The sequence below is a fragment of the Leptonychotes weddellii genome, chromosome 14 (assembly GCF_054177405.1).
Source record: "Leptonychotes weddellii isolate Sample4059 chromosome 14, ASM5417740v2, whole genome shotgun sequence".
NCBI classification, from domain to species: Eukaryota; Metazoa; Chordata; class Mammalia; order Carnivora; family Phocidae; genus Leptonychotes; species Leptonychotes weddellii.
In genome coordinates this window covers 59,328,870-59,349,395 of record NC_138382.1, presented here as the reverse complement: position 1 = coordinate 59,349,395, position 20,526 = coordinate 59,328,870, and the positions used below count along the sequence as shown (strand labels likewise).

The window sequence follows — 20,526 nt, the reverse complement described above, 5'->3', positions numbered from 1 at the left end:
TACAAGCTGATAAAATTCTCAGTGAAACCTATGAAAAAATGGGCAGAATTTATGAAAAGGTGATGCTCACACACATACATAGATGTGCCCACAGGATAACTGAAATGTCTAAAATGGAATATGTTCAATTTCACTGACCACCAGGGAAATAAAATGCAAGTAACTATGAGAAGCCACTTCTCACCCGTTGGATTGGCAAAAATTAAAAATAATAATCATTCCCCATGCTGGTAGGATGCTTTGCCAAAGAACAGTGAAGGGTCTAGAATGTTATGTCCCTTGCATAATTTTTGTACTTTCTATGTGTGGATACAGTAGAAACATGAGGCACTTGGATGGAAGGGTGTGGGGGAAGTGTTCTTTACTGATGCAACCAGATGAACAGTCAGAGTAAATAGCAGGGTCAGCCCCTGACACCTAGATTAGTCCCTCACACCTAGACACACAGACAGTGCTATGAGCCACCATAGCAATTCTCTCAGGAGTGGCAGGGTTCACTCCATAGACAAGGGATGAAAGAAAGGATTTCCTCCATTTGTATACAGGAGCTATCCCCCTCCTCTCTAGAAAGAAAGAAGAAAAACCTCGGTTCCTTGGAAAAGGGATGAGAAGGATCCTGGCTTCTCACTCTACCCTTTGGAACATAAAAACAACTCTCCAAGGGCCAGCTAAACCCAGAGTCTCACTCAGGCTTTTACCATCAAGAGATGTCTCCAAGGTCTGGGCTTCATTCCTTTTGAAATATAAATACCTGGCAAGATAGCAGTCTAGTATTCCTGACACTTTAGAAGTGTAACAGAAATCTAGTCCAGGTTATAATCATTGGTCCCTCTTGGAGAGATAAGAGAAGTTTTATTACCCTTTTGGACTAGAGGAATTTTTTTTTTTTTTTTTTTTGGACTAGAGGAATTAACAAAAGTCTGCAGATCTAATTCTCATACTGTGTGAAAAGCAAAATGTGCCTAGGAGAACTGAAGTCAAACATTCTCTGGCTTTATACCATGCACATTCCTCTGTCTCAGGAGGCTAGGGCTTTTTACAGGAATGCTGAGAAGTCCAGAGAAGGTCTGTGTCCCTACAGAGGGCTGCATAGAGAAAAGAGCATTCTTGGGTTTTGCTGATAGAATGTGAATTGTGATAGCTCTTCAGGGAAGTAATCTAGCAAATCTATTCTGACCACACACCTTCATACTCTAGAAATCCCACTTATGGAAAGTAACAAATAGAAATGAAGCATGAGGTCAAAAGAATATACCTCTATGAATGCAGATTGCAGAATTGATAGACATGGAAAACGATCAAAATGCCTATCAGTATGAAATACAGTATAAATTGCTGAAACATTCATACCATGAAATACTATGCTGGGGGGGCACCTGGGTGGCTCAGTTGGTTGGGCGACTGCCTTCGGCTCGGGTCATGATCCTGGAGTCCCTGGATCGAGTCCCGCATCGGGCTCCCTGCTCTGCAGGGAGTCTGCTTCTCCCTCTGACCCTCCCCCCTCTCATGTGCTCTCTCTCATTCTCTCTCTCTCAAATAAATAAAATCTTTAAAAAAAAAAAAAGAAAGAAATATTATGCTGGGGTTTTTTTAATGGTTATTCTATATCTTGACCTGGAAGAATTTCCATTACGTAAGTGAGAAAGGCAGATGCAAGAGATATATAAAATATTCGTTTTGAAAACCAATGAAAAAACTTACATGTACGTATGTCATGTGTACATGATTGTACAACCAGGGAGAAAGATAAGGGAGGATCGACTTTTAATATCAATTGCCGATGGGAAAGGAAAGAAATGAGGAAGGTAAGGCTTAAATGCCGCAAAAAAGAGAAATAGGCATGGCCCGATACCAGTGGAAAATTTAGGACATAAAATTCTCTCTGTGATGTAGCTGAAGTATATACAAATTGGATCTGTTCGTGGACAAGCACTAGAATAGGATATCAACACATGAGAATATTTGGGGACTCAGATTTTTTTATTCACTCAACAAATATATTGAGTGTGTACTCCGTGCCAAGCACTCTTCTCATCCCTGGAGAGACAGTTCTGGACAATATCCTCGAGCTCATGGAGTTTACTCTCTCGTGGGGAAACTAGACAGTGGCTTATAGTTGGAAATAAATGTATCGGAAAATGTCAGGTGGCAATAAGGGCTAAGATGAAAAATTAAACAGAAGGACCAGTGCGACGGGGCTGTTTTGAACGTGGTGATCAGGGAAGGGCTCTCTCGCCTTAGCAGGGACCTGAACAAAGTCGGGAAGCAATCACATGCTTTCTCTTCCCCAGGCCGAGCATCATCAGGCTCTCAGCCCCTGCTTTTGTTACCAGAGCCGGGTTCTTGGACCCGGCAGGGATAGAAACAGGGCCAGACCCCTAAGTCAAAGGCGCAGGCAAGGCTTTCCTAGAGCAAGAGCGTCAGCTGAAGGGAGACCCAGGACCAACAGAGAGTGGTTAGGCTGGCGTCCCCACCAACCGGGAGGCCCTGCTTCTGGGGAGGAAGTTCCCACCAACAGTGCCCGCTCGGGTTCTACTCGGGTCCGCTATGTTAATAAGGGACAGAAAAGTGCCTCGTCCCTCGCGCAGCTCCTTGGTGCTTTTGGGAGCTGTTTTTCAGGTCTGTGGAGACTCTGTTGGTTTTTTGCATGTCCACTGGGTATGGCTGCAGCTGTTGGTTTTAAGTCTGGCTTGTCCATTGGGCCACATCCTGGCTCTGCTCTGTAAGTGAGGCAATTCAGCCAACAGGACGTACCCCGGGTGCAGAACGTTTTCCACCAGGGGCTTGTTCCCATGGGCCCTGACAGTCTTCCTTTCAAGGTTAATTTCTGGACCCTCTCTTAGAGGACTCCAGTTGGTGGAGCCCAGCACCAAACACAGCACTCTTCTGTGCCACATGGTTAGCACAGGGTAGGGGCGGTGAGTCCATACCTACCTTTCTCCTGGTAATGTACACCATGTTGTGTGTAGAATAAAATTGTTCTGGAGGCAGTACGATGTCGCAGTGAAAAGTACATAATCCAGAGTCAAGCATTCAGGATTCTGCTCCCGGCTCTCCTACTTCCTAGCTGCATGGCCTTGAGCAAACTGTTTAACCTCTCTGTGACCTGGCCGATAAAACGGGGGACGATAATTCTATCTAGTCCCAAGGAGAGAATAAATTTTAAAGACTTAAACAATGCCTAGTACATAATAAGAGCTAAAAACAAAAACAAAAAATCTCTTGCAAGAAAATGCAATGGGAAAAAGTCTCCTCAACAAAGGGTGTTGGGAAAACTGGAGAGCTACATGCAAAAAAAAAAAAAAGAAAAAAAAGAAAGAAACTGGACCACTTTCTTACACCATACACAAAAATAAACTCAAAATGCACTAAAGTCCTAAATGTGAGATCTGAAACCATATAAATCCTAGAAAAGAGCACAGGCAGTAATTTCTCTGACATCAGCCATAGCAACATTTTTCTAGATATGTCTCCTGAGGCAAGGAAAACAAAAACAAATAACAAACTATTGGGACTACATCAAAATAAAAAGCACAGCAAAGGAAACAACCAACAAAACTAAAAGACAACCTACTGGATGGGAGAATATATTTGCAAATGACATATCCAATAAGGAGTTAATATCCAAGATATATAAAGAACCTATATAACTCAACACACACAAAAAATAATCAAATTAAAAAATGGGCAGCAGACACGAACAGACATTTCTCCAGAGAAGACATATAGATGATGGCCAACAGACACATGAAAAGATGCTCAACATCACTCATCATCAGGGAAATGCAAATCAAAACTACAATGAGATGTCACCCCACACCTATTAGAATGGCTAAAACCAAATACACAAAAAACAAGTGTTGGCAAGGATGTGGAGGAAAAGAAACACTTGCACACTGTTGGTAGGAATGCAAATTAGGGCAGCCACTGTGAAAAACAGTATGGAGCTTCTTCAAAAAATTTAAAATAGAACCACCATATAATCCAGCAATTCTACTTCTGGGTATTTACCTGAAGAAAATAAAAACACTAATCAGAAAGGATATATGCACACTTATGTTTATTGCAGCATTATTTATAACAGCCGAATTATGGAAGTAGCCCAAGTGTCCATCAACTGATGAACTGATAAAGAAGATGTGGTATATGATATACACAACGGAATATTATTCAGCCATAAGAAAAGAATGAAATGTCACCATTTGCAACAACATGGACAGATCTAGAGAGTGTAATGCTAAGCAAAATAAGCCAGTCAATGAAAGACAAATGCATATGATTTTACTAATATGTGGAATTTAAGAAACAAATGAACAAAGGAAAAAAGAGAGAGAGATGAACTGAGAAACAGACTCTTAACAGAGAACAAACTTATGGTCACCAGAGGGGAGGTGGTGGGGGATGGGTGAAACAGGTGAAGGGGATTAAGAGAACACTTAGCATGATGAGCACTGAGTCATGTACAGAATTGTTGAATCACTATATTGTACACCTGAAGCTAATGTAACACTATATGTTAATTACACTGGAATTTAAAAAGTAAAAAATAAAAAAAAACCCACACAGAACCAAATATCCTTTAAAAAATAACTCTTAATGTTGCTATTACTCGTATGACTTATTATTATTATTGCTATGGCTACTAACTGAAGGGTCAGCAGCCCTCTTACACGTTGACTCACATTGAACTTGTAGAATTCTGCGGGCCCGGTTAAAACTTACAAATTGTCGCTCCTCTTCTCTGAGCACTTACCTCCTGTTGGCAGGGAGGAAGGGAGACCAAGGCAAAGCCAGTAATGAGGCACTGCTATTTTGAATCATGCAGTCCAGGCAGGCTTTTCTGAGGAGGTGATATTTGAGTTGAATGAAGTAGACAGAAAAAAATACTCATTATTAAGAAAATCAGCTTGTATGAAACAATATATACCCAACTTGAAGATACTTTTGAATTTACTTTTTTTAAAAAGATTTTTTTAATTTATTTATTGAGAGAGATAATGATAGACAGAGAACATGAGATGGGGGAGAGTCAGAGGGAGAAGCAGACTCCCTGCTGAGCAGGGAGCCCGATACGGGACTGGATCCTGGGACTCCAGGATCATGACCTGAGCTGAAGGCAGTCACTTAAACAACTGAGCCACCCAGGCGCCCCTTGAATTTACTCTTAGTTCAATCAATGAAACATGAAAAAATTTTTGACATCTGGAATATTTGTCATAGAATGAACAAAAAAGTAATTTATTTGTGTTAATGTTCTTTAATCTTTTATTTTAAAATATCAGACAAAAACCATTTTCATATGTTATTGAAATATATAATCTTATCATGACACATTGATTCATAATTAACAAACCTTGTATTTTTTATTATGTCAGGTTTCTTAAACAGAAAGTCTCTAAAACTTTGAGTATAATCCTATCATAGAAAAATGATTCCTTGTTTATTATTATGATCACTCATCATTTTAAAACAAGTTATGCAAAATTATTTTTTAGATTTTTAAAAAGAATAACATGATTTGGAGAATCCCCCCAAATTCCAAGAAATTGCCATTTTTTGTTCTTAAATCCCTAAGATAATTATCAGGAATTTGGAAGCATTGCTTCCAAGTGGGAGGAGTCACGCAATAACATGGAAAATATGAATATATCAGAAAATGTCGGGTGGTATTAGGAGCTAGGAAGGAAAAGAAAGCAGGATAAGGGGCTACAGAGAAATGAGGGTTGCTGTTTTAAATAGGGCAGTCAGCGATGAGGAAAACACACAAACAGAAAAAGACAAAGCATGAGAAAGCTGAGCAAGTCTTTGAGCAATCACAAAGGAGGGAATGATGGACCATGGACCCACAAAGAAGGTCCTAACGAGCTTCAACTTGAAAGCTCAACGTTTGGGAGTGTTCCTGCAAAGAGGGGAGGAAAGCACCTCCCAGGTGTCGGGCACTGTGTGCATAGAATGAGGGGAACTGGACCTGCCTGGGCATGTTCAGAAACACGAAGGCGCTGGGTGTGGCTGGAGCGCAGGAGGGGGACAAGTTGCAGTGTCCAGGGAGGTGGACCCGGGACAGGGGCAGGATGCCTCGCATACCATGTTTGGGAGTTCAGCATCCAGGAAAACCATGATCATATCCTGGATCTGATCTGGTTCATTTTGTGGAAGGTGCCTCAGGCAGCAGACTGACTGATGGACTGAAGCCTTCCTTCCCAAAATCCCTACCAGGATCGTAGCACAGACATCAGCAGGACACGTCCTAATGTTCCTGCCTTTGCCTTCCCACTTCCCTCCGCACTGGGCTTGTGCTAAGTGCTGTGTCTATAAACACAGGAGGACCTGGGCCTCATTTTTAACCTGAAGAACCTAGAGGTCTTCAGAGAGATGCAGACAGATAATCAAAATAATACCACAAATGGTGAGAGGTGCTGGGACAAACGTGTGTGACTCACTCCATGACACTGAAGCAGGTAGTGGGGAGAGTAAGGACGGGGTGTGTTAAAAATGGGTCCAGAGCTAGATAGGAAGGACATACTGGCCAGGCAAAGGACAGATGCAGTGGAGGTGGGAGGTGAAGTCAAACAGAACCACTGGCCTTCAGAGCAAGGCACGAGGTGGAGATTGATTGCTACAATGTGGGGACTGAGGTCAGGGATCCATCAGAACACCACGTAATGGGGTGAGGGACCAGGGTCCACTGGATAATTATAATCAGGGAAGAAATCTGATCTAAATTTAAGTTTTTAAAAAAATTATGTTAAGGGGCGCCTGGGTGGCTCAGTCGTTGAGCGTCTGCCTTCGGCTCAGGTCATGATCCTGGGGTCTTGGGATCGAGCCCCGCATTGGGCTCCCTGCTCAGCGGGAAGCCTGCCTCTCCCTCTCCCACTCCCCCTGCTTGTGTTCCCTCTTTCGCTGTGTCTCTCTGTCAAATAAATAAATAAAATATTTTTTAAAAATAATAATAAAATAAAAAAATAAAAAATTATGTTAATAGTAGTATAGAGGATAGATTTAGAGTAGACATATTTTTAAGCTTACAATCAGATATATCTAATGTTTTAATGCCACGGTGAACTCCAGAGAGTTCAAAGCTTTGGAACCCAAGGATCTCACCTGGAGTTCATGCTCCGTCACTCCCTGGTTATGAGGCCTCAAGCAGCTCATTTAACTACAATGAGCCTCAGTGTCCTCATTTGCAAAATGGGGATAATGACCCACTACACACAGTTGTTAGGAGGATTGAATGAAACAAATTGTGTGAAGGTACCTTATAAACTTTACACAACCAAACAAATGCACACATTTGCTGTTGTTTTGCTCTGAAGGACATTTTTTGTCAAGGTATTATAATCGAATAAAATTGATAATAATGTTTAATGTCTATAAAGTAAAACTGGGAATTTGGAGATGGCAGGGTTGGTTTGGGGGTTTTTTTGTTGGTTTTTGTTTTTTTGGGTTTTTTTGAGGTGACAAGATGGACTGGGTGGAGAGAACTGGGCCTTGAAGTTCAAGTAGACCCATATGATGGGCTATCACTGACTAATTGTCAAGGGCAAGACATAGGAGTCCAAACCAGAAGATCAGTTAGAGAAAGCAGGCAGAGGCAAAAGTACTCATCACAAGCCAAGGTCCATACTAATTCAAAGTCTGTCCCAGACAGGTACCCATCTAGGCAGCAGAAAGCAGTGACCAGCAGAGATCCACAGGGCAGAGATCTGAGCCACCAGAGTAGGTGGTATAAGAAGAGGAGCCCCCTCTACAAAGACATGGGTTTGTTCATTCAACAAACATGTACTTAGCGCCAATTACATTTTAGGGTCTAGGAATACAAAGTTCAAGGAGGGAAGGAGCTTACAATCTAATGAGGAAGACAGACACATGAGATAAGGCTAACATAACCCAATAAAAGGAACAGAGAGAAACATGGGTATTCTTGGAGCACCAAGAGGAGCAGTTAATCCAGGCTAAGTTGTGTTAGGGACAATTCTGGAGGGTGTGATGACTGAGTGGAGTTCCAAAGGATGAACTGGAGTTAGCCAGGTGAACCAGACACATTTGGAGGGTGAGGGCTTTCCAGGCAGCAGGAACAGGATGAGCAACAGCAGGGAAACAAGAAGCAGGAGACTCAGGGAGTCTAAAAAAGAGCAAATGCAGGTGATGGATGATGGGGAGAGTGTGGGGGTGAGACTGGAGACGTTGATAAGAAAGGTCCCTGGTCCAGCCTAGGAAAACTGGGACATCATCCTGAAGGCTATAGGGGGCCACAGAAACATGAAGCAGGTGAGTGTTAGGACAGGAAGAACATTACTGAGATCCTGGTTGCTGTGAATGAGGGGACAATACAAGGAACTTGGACACAGAGGAGGTGGGGGGCCAGGAAGACACAGAAGAACAAGGCAGGAAGCTGCATTAGGCAGGGCTCTCCAGAGAAACAGAACATATGCATGTTTATAAGTGTGTATGTATATATATATATATGAATTATATATGTATATGAATTTATTATAAAAGATTTATTATAGAGGCTGAGAAGTCCCAAGATCTGCAGTTGACAAGCTGGAGACCCAGGAGAGCCAATGGCATAGTTCCAGTCCAAGTCTGAAGGCCTAAGAAACAGGAGAACCAATGGTGTAAATTCCAGTTCAAGTCTGAGCCCAAAAGCAAGAGAAAATTGATGTCCCAGCTTGAAGAGAGTCAGGAAGAGAGAGCAAAATCTCCCTAACTCCACCTTTTTGTTCTATTCAGGCCTTCAATGGATTAGGAGAGGCCCACCACTTTGGGGAAGGCAATCTGCTCTATTCAGTCTACTGATTTAAATGTTAATCTCATCCAAAAACACCCTCACAGACACACTAAGAATAATGTTTAACCAAATATCTTGGCACCCCATGGCCCAAGCAAATAAATTATGTGACATATAAAATTAACCATCTCAGAAGCCCTACCAAAATCAAGGTCCCATAACAGAGCATCTCCAGCTGCCTGATGGACTTGAGTACTGAGAGCCCAAGCTGATACTTGGAGCAAGGCCAAATGGGAAGAGGACCACGCATGGAGAAGGAGTGAGAAGGAGGTCAAAAGTGAGCAACAGAGCTATTAGAAATTATGATCAAGGTATAAATCCATATTTATAGACAGAGAAAAATGTCCACTCCATATTGTCAAGATAAAAAGGATTAAAGGCACCATTTCACAGTGTGTGTGAAACGATCTCACTTAACAATATGTTGTGTGTATGTGTGTGGGTGGATGTGCGTGCACCTAGAGGAAAGTCTGGAAGGATAAACACATATGGTAATTGCAGAGTTTCTCTGGGTGTTGGAATTCTAGGCGACTTTTACTTTCTTCCTTATCTCTTTCTGAATTATCTCTATTTTCACAATTGGCATGCATCATGTTTATAAATCATAAAAATCAATAAAACTATTTCCATCTTAAAAAAAAAAACAAAACATTACAACATGCAAATGAGAATCTTACCAATTCATCCTTTGCTTCCACCTTTGGGTGGTTCCTCGCTGATCAAATTCCTTGACACAATCCACAGGATCTTCCACAATGGGGCTACTACTACAGGAATATTGGCTCCTGACCACTGTTCTAACAGAATGGCTTCCCACCTCGTACTCCCTCCTCCAGCAACACTGAGACAGCCCATCCTGGACACTCCCTGCTGTTTGGCTGAGTCTTTGGCTCCCACTTTCCCCCTCTCCCCGCTAATTCTTTTCCCCTCTTTGTAATGAATGATTACTCTCTACAAGACTCAGTCCAGGCACCTCTCCTCCCAGAAGCCATTTCTTGATGTCCCCCATCTGCATTTAGTGGCCCTACTTCAGCCTTCCATTTATGCCTGCTGCCTATCTCTACCACCGCACCTTCATGCTGAATTGTGGGGTGTGAGTGTGTGTCTTTCTCCCCCACTGGATGATATGTCTCTTTTCTGTCTCTCTCCAGGGTTCTAGTCCACAGCCAGACTCAAAAACTTTTGGTTGACTAAATGGGCTTTTTGAGTGACCTATAAGAAGTGGGATCCAGGTTGTATTTTATCATGGCAGGTAACAGGGGGAGGAGGGGCAGGGAAGATTTACAAAGGGGAGATGCTAATACTTTAATTCACAATAGTAGTCCCTCTCCTCTCTTTCTTCTCCTGTTTTGTCTCCTGCTCTTCTTTCCTCTCCCATCTCCCATCCCCACACCCACCTTCTTCCTTTTCTTTCTAGAGAAGTGTTTCACAAATTTTTGGTGCACAGAAGAATTACCTGGGGAGCCTGCTAAATGCAAATTCTCAGGCCCTGCCCATGGTTCTAATTTCCTAGATCTGGGATGGGGCCCAAGCATCTGCATCTTAGCAAGGGTACTAGATGATTCTATTCCAACTTTGAAAAACACTATCTTAGAAAACGTAGGATTCCTCATTTTCCTTGTCTATCCCATTAAATAAGGGAGATGAGAACGTGTTGCCTACAACATTGCCCATTTCCCAGTCACACTTCCTGATCCTACAAACTCAAATCCATCTCACAGATTCAAACCTCACACAGGTTCTGGGATAGAAAGCAGTTTTCTGTGTGGTTTAAAGTGTGTACTGTGGCTGAGCAACATCTCCTCGAGTCCTCAGTGCACCTGACTCACGAGTGTGATGACTTCGCCTCATTACTTATATAACAACAATAATTATCACCATCATCATACCCACCGTAACTGCCATTTACTAAGTCCCTACTAGGTGCCAGACACTGTGCAAAGTGCTTTACTAGCATTATCTCACTTAATACTCACAGCAGCTCCCTGAGCAGATCCTATTATTATCTCCACTACTCCAGTGAGGAAGCTGGAATTAGGGAGGTTATGACCAAGGTCACACACTCGTAAATGGTGGAGTCACCTGAACCCAGACTGATCTAACTGCACATCCCATGGTCTTCCCACTATGGCTCCTGATTCATTTTCCTACCAAAGATGTCCTAAAATAAAAATAACAATAATATAGCAAACTTCATTACTTCTACGATGTCCTCGTTATCCTAGCTCCTTGTTGCTCACAACTTTGGGCAACTGATCAAAATCAATTTCAGAAGGATCAAAGATCTTAAAGTACAAAGATGAAACTTAATAAGTTTTATTTTTTTAAAGATTTTATTTATATATTTAAGAGAGAGAGAGAGAGGAAGCAGACTCCCAGCTGAGCAGAGAGCCTGACATGTGGCTCAATCCCAGGACACTGAGATCATGACCTGAGCCGTAGGTAGATGCTTAACCAACTGAACCATCCAGGAACCCTGAAACTTCATAAGTTTTAGAAGAACTTCTGGTGGGGCGCCTGGGTGGCTCAGTTGGTTAAACGTCCAACTCTTGATTTCGGCTCAGGTCATGATCTCAAGGTTGTGAGATTGATCCCTGCATTGGGTAGACAAGATAAGATGGATGATGCCCACTATAGCCTAGGAGGAAGGAGAGGAAGAAGAAAAGGAGGAAGGAGAGGAAGAAGAAAAGGAGGAAGGAGAGGAGGAGGAAGGAGAGGAAGAATAAAAGGAGAAAAAGAGGAAAATGAAACAGGAAGTGCTTGAAAATGTTTATTTAAAAAAAAAAAAAGACTATACCATCTCAGTTTGAGAGATTTGGGGGTGGGAGTTTGTACTAGGAAAAGAGCCAAGCTGGGTGTGAGACGGATGAGTCAATGATAGATGATGAATGGATGGATGGATGGACTAATAGATAGATGGATGATAGATAATAGATAGGACAAATGGGAAGGGAAGAGAAAATGAGAAAAGAGAAGATGGAAGGAGAGAATTTGTTCTTTATAAAGAACATACTCTCAGAGCTTCTTTGAGAGACAGAGGTAAAAATTCGGATTATTTCAGGATGCCAGATTGGTGTTTCTTGACATGTAATGGTGCTTACAAGAGGCTACTGAGTAACCCTGGCTTTATAGGGGCCACATGGAGATAACCCTCCTAGTTCTCGCTGAGGTGGAGAAGGCCAGTGAGATCACAGATACAAAATTACAATGGTTTTATCATTAAGTTTCCTTTGGTTTTCTGCTCAGATCTTAGTTCAGATCAGTTGCCCAAAGTTGTGAGCAACAAGGAGCTAGGATAACGAGGACATCGTAGAATTGTAGTCTTTGCCTAGGTCTCTGAGAAAGGCACCAGTGGTACCTTACACATGCTTCCAATCAGCCAGCACATTGCACTGCCCTCCTTCCCCTGGGCTAAGGCCGGGGTGAGGGCTATGCTTATGCTTAGGGATATGAGGCACAGCCCTGGTCAGTTTGGTACATCCTAGAGGAGAAGGGACCTGTGCCTCACACCAGGGGATACTTGAGGAGGTGGAGAAATAGTCTCCTCTCCGCCCACCCATGAACAGTAGAATAGGAGGGAGCCGCTTTAGAAGAAAAATGACATACGACAAGGCTAGACTAGGGGGCCTGAGATAGCCCTGTGGCGTTCCCCCAGATCCTCTGAGTAGCCCAGGAGAGCCACCAAACATCTCCCACACTTACAAGAAGGACACAGAAACTAGCTGAAAGACAGAGAGCCAGTCGTTATACCGATCACGTTTAAACAAACAAACAAAAACGCCACATAACAATGAATGCCGGCATTTTCCAAATGTCTGAAGACCAGATGAGCTACAGGTTTCAATAGCAACCAGGGTGGGAAGACCTCTGAAGGCCATACACATCCTCCATCTCTCTCTCTCTCTCACACACACACACACACACGCACCTTTCAGTGGCTTGAACTGATATACAACCATGGGAAAAAAGGGAGTGGGGAATAGCTGAGTCAGCTGAGAAAATCTAGAATTGACAGGTTTCTGCCACCAGAAGGACTAAGGGCCCGGGAGAGAACTTAATAGAAGTTATAGAAAAAGAAAGCACCTTGGCAGATCTGAATTTTGAGCCCTCAAATTCATACTCACTACAAGTGTTTGTTGATTGAATGCATGAACCAGTTGTGTTGGGGGAAGGAAATTGTGCTGCATGCAGCCTGTTCCGGGTAGAGCAGTCCTGGCTATTCTCCAGGGAAAACAGTAATTACTAAAAAGACTATCTGCTTTCTAGTCCTTGCTCAGTGCTTATTATCTGGGGTTCCTTGAGGAGGTTGCAAGGTTCGTTGGGACTCGGTTCTCTTATCTGTAAAATGGGCATAATGATATCTGCCCCGCCTTCTTGTAATGTTATCATGAGAACAGAATGAGATAAGGTACCCGAAGTTGCTTTACACGGACTATAAATAAGGGCCTGTGGATCACCTCTGTCTTAAGCAAGAGAAGAGTAAATGAACTCAAGGATCAAGGGTTCTGTGGTACCCCTCTCCTCAACCAAAATGTCTCTAGAGCTGACAGGGAGCAGATTGCACTCTCTATATTGGCAGAGTATACCTCATCGGGAAGAAGTTCTCGGGGCATGAAACAGATTTATTTTCATTGTGAAATAGTCTGTGTGCTATGCAACAACAAATTAAGCTCTGGGTGACTATTCCCGTAAAACACGTCCTGCGCTTAGCACTGCTATTATGGGGTGGATCGACGTGGTAAAGAATCAATTAAAACTCTGACACATTAAATGGGGCTCAAAGACCTGTTTCACAGGTTTCCCCAGAGGAAAATAATCATGTTGCATTATACTTTGGGAGCCGATTGAGGCAAGATTTCTGAGACAAGTCCTGGGATTTACAAGACACACTTTAGCTTTTCTAAATCATTTTTGAAGCGCTATTTAAAGAATTAGAGCATTCAACTCTCCCTTCATCTGGCGACATCATGGTGGAACAAGAGGGATTATCGTCACACGGGCATCCTCCTCCGGAAAACCGTAAGTTCCCTGGAAACAAAGCCTTTAAAGAAATGGTGGAAATATTGCAGTGTTTGTATTCATGCCGATTTTGGAATGAAAGCAAAATGTTAAGCAAGAAAAACCAGAGGCATAATCAAACTCCATATCCTTTCTATTTTTATAATAGGGCTATGCCACCCAAGGGGCGGCCATTGTTTAGAAACTCTGTTTTAAAAAAAGTTCTAGAATTTCAAGAAGAACTTCACAAAAAAAGAAAAAGAAAAGAAAAGAAAGAGAGGGTTAGTACTAGAACGTGAATAACGTTTGTGGTTACACTGCTTAAACTGTTTCTATAACAGCCACTAGGAATGCCAATGTTAGAACACTGTGTGTTTGGGGCTCACTCAGACATCTGTGTAAACCATCTTTGGTCTCAGTGCCTGAAGAACTTCTGTACCTCAACCTGAATTAAGAGAGGAGATGTTGGAGTTCAGGCAGGATATTTTCAGAAGTGTGGCCTACAAATGAGCTTCACGGAAATAAAGAATCCGAGACCAGAGCAAGGCGAGCATCAACAGTGACCACTGCTGAGGGGACAGGTTCTGGCCTGCCAGGGCCATGGACGTGTCAGGAAACAGCCCGGAGGGGACTCAGCTAACCCCCACTTTTGCAGGCTAATTGCAAAGCAAAGAACTCGAGAGAAAAGGCAACGTGAGGGTACAGTGTAAAGGTTACGCTTTCAAGACATTTCCCCAGGAAAGAGAGAGAGACAGAAAGAAAAGGAAACCCAGAGTGTTAGGACAAGACTAAGCCTGCCCGTTGACATGTTCAGCTTTGGTTCAGAACAGGACATTTGCAGAGGAAATGCTCTCATGGTGCAGGAATCCATTCGGTTAGGAAAGTAAAAATGTGTGGCAATTCTGTCATGAAGTCAACTGACAATATCTTTACTTTCTACTTTTTAAGGATGAGGAGGTGAGAAGGAGGTTGTGTACCCCCCCCTTTTCAACCAAGCATACTGTTCACTATAATTTTTCATAAAGAAAGAACTTTTGTTCTTTTCTTGCTTAAGTTGCTACCTCAATCCTTACGTTCCCCTTTATTGCTTGGAAAAAAATATTTTTTACGGAACAGTATGTCCTTGATGCACTAATGCTTTCCTACTCTTTGTAGAACAGAGGCCTCTCAGAGCTACTGAGGGGAGCTCAGATTGTGCTGGGACCTTGGAATCTTGGGGTCTTGCCAAGGTCCTTGGGGCTGCAGGGATACAGGGTGCCCTGCGTTCTGGCCTCCCCCCCCCCCAGCTCTCTCTCCTCAAATGCATGCCCTATCCCCACCGGGCTTTCTCCTGTGAGTTCATAGGAAAAACAGTTTCCATTGCCTTAAAGGAAACCAAAAAATTGAATATCACTAAAATATGCAACCTTTTCATTTGACAGAGAGGAGAAGCTAACTTCCCAGAGAATTATAGTGAGTTAGGTAAAGGCAAACCAGCAACAGAAGCAAGGCATAAGGATAACCGGCTCTATGACACTGGTGTTCCTTCCCCTTTGTCCAGAGCAGTTGGTGGGCTCTTCTTCACCTCACCCACCCTCTCTCTCCACTTAGCTCATTACTCATATTCAAAGATTTATCACATATACCACATTTTCCTCAAGGATAAAACTGTATATAATCCTATTATAGTCAATCCAATTCCACAAACATTTTATTGAGCACCTTCTCTGTGAAGCCCTATACTAGCCCACCTGAGATTCACAAATGAATAAGACACAATCCCTGCCCTCAAATACAAACGCAGCCTGTTATGATTAAAGGCATCTTCTAATTGTAATATGACAGAGATTCACTCGAATATGTTGTGCTACTGAAACACAAGAGAAAGGAGAGGAAGACAGTCTGGCGGCTCCTCAAAACATTAAATAAAGATTTACCACATGACCCAGCAAATCCACCTTTAGGTATATACCCGAAAGAACTGAAAACAGGTACTTAGACAAATACATGTATATGCCTGCACTATTTACAATAGCCAAAAGATGGAAGCAAACCAAATGTCCATCAACAGATGAATGGATAAACAAAATGTGGTATATTCATTCAATGGAATATTATTCAGCCATTAAAAAGGCATAAACTTCTAACACTGCCCCTACACAGCTGAGCCTCAAAAATACTGTATTACATTTAAAAAGCTAGCCACAAAGGTCACAGAGTGTATGATTCCATTTACATAAAATATTCAAAATAGATAAATCCTTGGAGATAGAAAGCAGATTGGTGGTGGCCAGGGACTGGGGGGAGGGGCCATGGGGAGTGACTGCTTAACAATGTGAAAATTCTCCAAAACTAGAGAGTAGGGATGGTTGCATAACACTGTAAATGTACTAATGCTACCGAACTGTTCAGTTTACAATGGTTAATTTTATATTATGTGAATAAGAGGAGGGCTCTGAAGAAGCTGGGAGGGAGCCAGGAAGCAAGCTTATAGGATCCATTGAGGATGGGCTCCTGCAACCCTGGGACATCTTTGGACTTTATCCTGAGAGAAGTGGGATAGCCAGTGAGGAATTTTTAAGCTGGTGAATGATTTTTTTTTTTTTTTATTTGAGACAGAGAGAATGAGAGAGAGAGAGCACATGAGAGGGGGGAGGGTCAGAGGCAGAAGCAGGCTCCCCGCCGAGCAGGGAGCCCGACGCAGGACCCGATCCAGGGACTCCAGGATCATGACCTGAGCCGAAGGCAGTCGCTTAACCAACTGAGCCACCCGGGTGCCCGAATGACTTGTTTTAAACTGGACATTTTGGGGATGCCTGGGTGGCTCAGTTGGTTGAACATCCAACTCTTGGTTTCCACTCAGGCTGTGATTTTGCAGTCATGAGATCGAGCCCCGAGTCAGGCTCCCTGCTCAGCATGGAGTCTGCTTGAGATTCTCTCCCTCTCCCTCTGCCCCTCCCCACACCTTTCTAAAATAAAAATAAATAAATAAAATCTTTTTTAAAAAAAGCTAGAATAAACAGGCCAATTGGACTTCATTAAAATGAAAAACTTTTGTACATCAAAGGACGTTATCCACAGAGTGACAAGGTAGCTGACAGAATGAGGGAAAACATTTGAAAATTACCTCTGATAAGACATTGATATCCAGAATATATAAAGAATGGCAAAAACACAAACAACCAGATTCAGGTAAAGTACTAGAATCGACATTTCTCCAAGGAAGATATACAAATGATTAATAAGCACATGAAAAGATGCTCAACATCACTAATCATTAGGGAAATGAAAAATCAAAACTTCAATGAGATACCGCTTCAAATCCGTTAGGATGACTGTTATCAAAAACAATACAAAACTAAGAAAATAACAAGTGTTGGCAAGGATGCGGAGAAATTTGAACCCTTGTGCACATTGTAATGCAAACTGGTGCAGCTGCTGTGGGAAACAGTATGGCAGTCCCTCAGGAAGCTAAAAATAGAATTACTACATGACCCAGCTATTCCACTTCTGGCTACATACCCCAAAGAATGAAAAGAATTGAAAGCAGGGACATGAGAAGATACTTGTACACCCATGTTCACAGCAGGATTATTTACAGTAGCCAAAAAGTGGAAGAAATCCAAGCATCCTTGATAAACAAAATGTGGTATATACATACAAGAGAATATTATTCAGTCTTAAAAAGGAAGGAAATTCCAACACATGCTATGACTTGGATAAAACTTGAAGACAATATGCTAAGTGAAATGAGCCAGTCACAAAAGGGACAAAGACTGTATAGTTCCACTCCTGTGATGTACTTAGGGTTGTCAAATTCATAGAGACCGAACGGAGAAAGGTGGTTGCCAGGAACTGGTGGGCAGAAAGGAATGGAAGCTGGTGTTTAATGGGTACAAACTTTCAGTCTGGGAAGAAGAGAAAGTTCTAGAGATTCATGGTAGTGCGGGTTGCACAACATAATATACTCCATGCCACTGAACTATAACACCTAGAAATGGTTAGAATGGTAAATTTTATGTAATGTATACTTAACCACAATTTTAAAAAGATGGTATTCAAAGGACATGCATCTACGGATTCAAATTCCACCCAAATTCTATTTAATGACAGAAAAAACGCTTTAAAAATCCTTTAGAAGGGAAGTTGTTGCTTAAAGAGTGTAGAGTTTCAGTTTTGCAAGATAAAAAGTTCCAGGGACAGATGGGGATGAGGGCTGCACAACATTGTAAATATACTCAACACTATTCAACTCTACACTCAAAAACAGTCAAGGTAGGAACCTTTATGTTCTATAAATTTTACCACAATTAAAAATGAAAATTGGGGCTCCTGGGTGGCTCAGTTGGTTAAGCGTCCGACTCTTGATCTCAATCCAGGTCTTGATCTCAGGGTCGTGAGTTCAAGCCCAGCACACCCAGTGTGGAGCCTACTAAAAAACAAACAAACAAACAAATAAATAAATAAATAAAAATCTATTAGAACACTGGAAATCAAGAATGGGGGCTATCACCTACCAGAAACTGTAGGGAATTTCTGAATGATAGAAAGCAGTTGTGATTGGACTGAAGGAGAAACAGGAAGGAAAGCATCTAGCTTGAAATACTTGCCAGAGTCCCCGCAGTGAAAACAGGTCAAGGAAGAGGAAGAGTGATAATCCAGGAAATTAACTGGGGTACTCTATAAATAGACAGCGGTCCTCAAACCTGAGGGGGCATCGCTATTGCCCAGAGCGTGGGTCCAGGCATAGATGGCTGCACCCCACCCCTGAGTGTCTGGTTCAGTTTGTCTGGGGTAAGACCTGAGAATTTGCCTTTCTAATAAGTTCCCGGGTGATGCTTACGCTCCTGGTTAGAGACAGAGATTTGAGAACGACTTTGAGAAACAGCTAGACCTATCAGCCCTTCCCCCTCTTCCACCTCTAATGAGGGACAGGCAGCTGCATCTCTCCCAGGTGGAAGCATTGAGTGCAGATTCTGAAGCCCCAGATTCATGGAAAACTCAAAGGGTGGGTCCAAGAATCTCAATCCTGGAGGACAACCCCCAGCACACATCCCGTTTCCCCCACAGTGATGGAAGGCAGCAACTTGAACCATATGGAGGGTCATGATGCGCTTCCCGGGACTTCTAAAATCAAAGAAGAGTGGGCAGCCAAGAATATTTGAGGAAAGCCAACACTGGGAGAAGAAGAGCAACAATGTCAAGAAAGAGAGTTAATGCACAAGGAGGTAGAAGTAATCAAAGAGACACTAAAACGTGTATAATACTGTCAAACAGACCCTAGAACACATATACACACACAAGGAAGAAGGGAGAGGAGGAGAAGATAAAGGAGGAAGGGAAGAAGAGACTGTTATACACAGAGATTTGATTTTAGGCATTATATATATATTACATATATAATACATATAATATATAGAAAAGTGCACCAATATTTATAAAATAGCTCAGTAAATTTTCACACTTATATATACCCTTGAAATCACCACCCAGATCAAAATAAACATCCACCCCTCCAGAAGGCTCCCTACGCCCAAAGGTAATCAACATTCTGCCCTTCATCACCATAGATTTGTTTTGCCTGCTTTTGAACCTCATACAAAGGGAATCAGAGATTATGTGCTCTCTTGCATCTGCCTTCTTTCCGCTCAACTTTATGTCTCCGAGAGTCATCAGTTTGTCCTTTTTCATTGATACATAGTTTTCCATATAAATATATCACAATTTATTTTTTATTCTACAATTAATGGATATTTGAGTTTTTTTCAGTTTGCTAAGAATAGTCATAGACATGTCTTTTGATGAACATAGGAATGCGCTTGTCTTTAGTATACACAGAGTGGCCAGTTAGGACGTAAGATTTACTTATGTTTAACTTTAGTAAATACTGTCAATTTTCCAAAATGGTTGTAGCAACAAGAATTCCAGTTATTCTATATCCTTGTTAACACTAGCTTTATTAGTACTTTTAATTATATCAAGTGATGGGGCAGGGAAGGATGGAGGATCATGTGGGGGTTTTATCCCTAGTTTTACTGAGAAATAATTGACATACATCACTGTATAAGTTCTGGGGGTTTTTTGTTTGGTTGGTTGGTTGGTTTTGTTTTGTTTTATTTTGTTTTTGGAGAGGGAGAGAGAGAGAGCTGGGGGAGGGGCAGAGGGAGAGAGAGAACCTTAAGCAGGCTCCATACCCAGCGCAGAGCCTGACGTAGGGCTCGATCTCACAACCCTGAGATCATGACCTGAGCCGAAATCAAGAGTCAGGCACTTAACCAAATCAAGAGTCAGGCACTTAACCGACTGAGCCACCCAGGTACCTCATCACTGTATAAGTTTAAGGCATACAACATGATGGTTTGATGTACATATGGGTTGAAATGATTACTACAATAGGTTCAACTAAAATACAGATAAAATTTTAAAAAAGAAAAAAGGATGGAAAAAAAGACAAAAAAATTTTCTTCTTGTGATGGGAACACTTAGGATCTATTCTCTTAACATCTTTCCTATATATCCTACAGCAGTGTCAGCTATAGTCATCATGTTGTACACTACAGCCCTAATATTTATTTATCTTATTACTGGCAGTTTGTACCTTCTGACCCCCTTCCTCCAACTCCCTCCCCCCCCACCATCCACCTCTGGTAACAAGTCTGTTTTTGTTGTTCCTTGTCAATAATTTTTTTAATTAATAGACTTTTTCTTGAGCCATTATAGTTACAGAGTTCCCACATACCCCTTCAGAAGATCATGAG

At 42.1% G+C, this 20,526-nt stretch overlaps 1 long non-coding RNA gene across 2 annotated transcripts in view; it reads right to left on the bottom strand.

Moving 5' to 3' along the window:
- Nucleotides 1–20,526, bottom strand: part of LOC145717093 (uncharacterized) — a 61,830-nt gene that overhangs the window by 17,538 nt on the left and 23,766 nt on the right. The window contains exon 3 of one of the 2 annotated variants that reach the window (XR_014140112.1): nucleotides 4,321–4,840. The exons of the other annotated variant lie outside the window; for it this stretch is intronic. This is a non-coding gene — a long non-coding RNA (uncharacterized LOC145717093). Of the gene's footprint in view, nucleotides 1–4,320; nucleotides 4,841–20,526 lie in introns of those variants that run through there. 2 annotated transcript variants of the gene reach the window in all.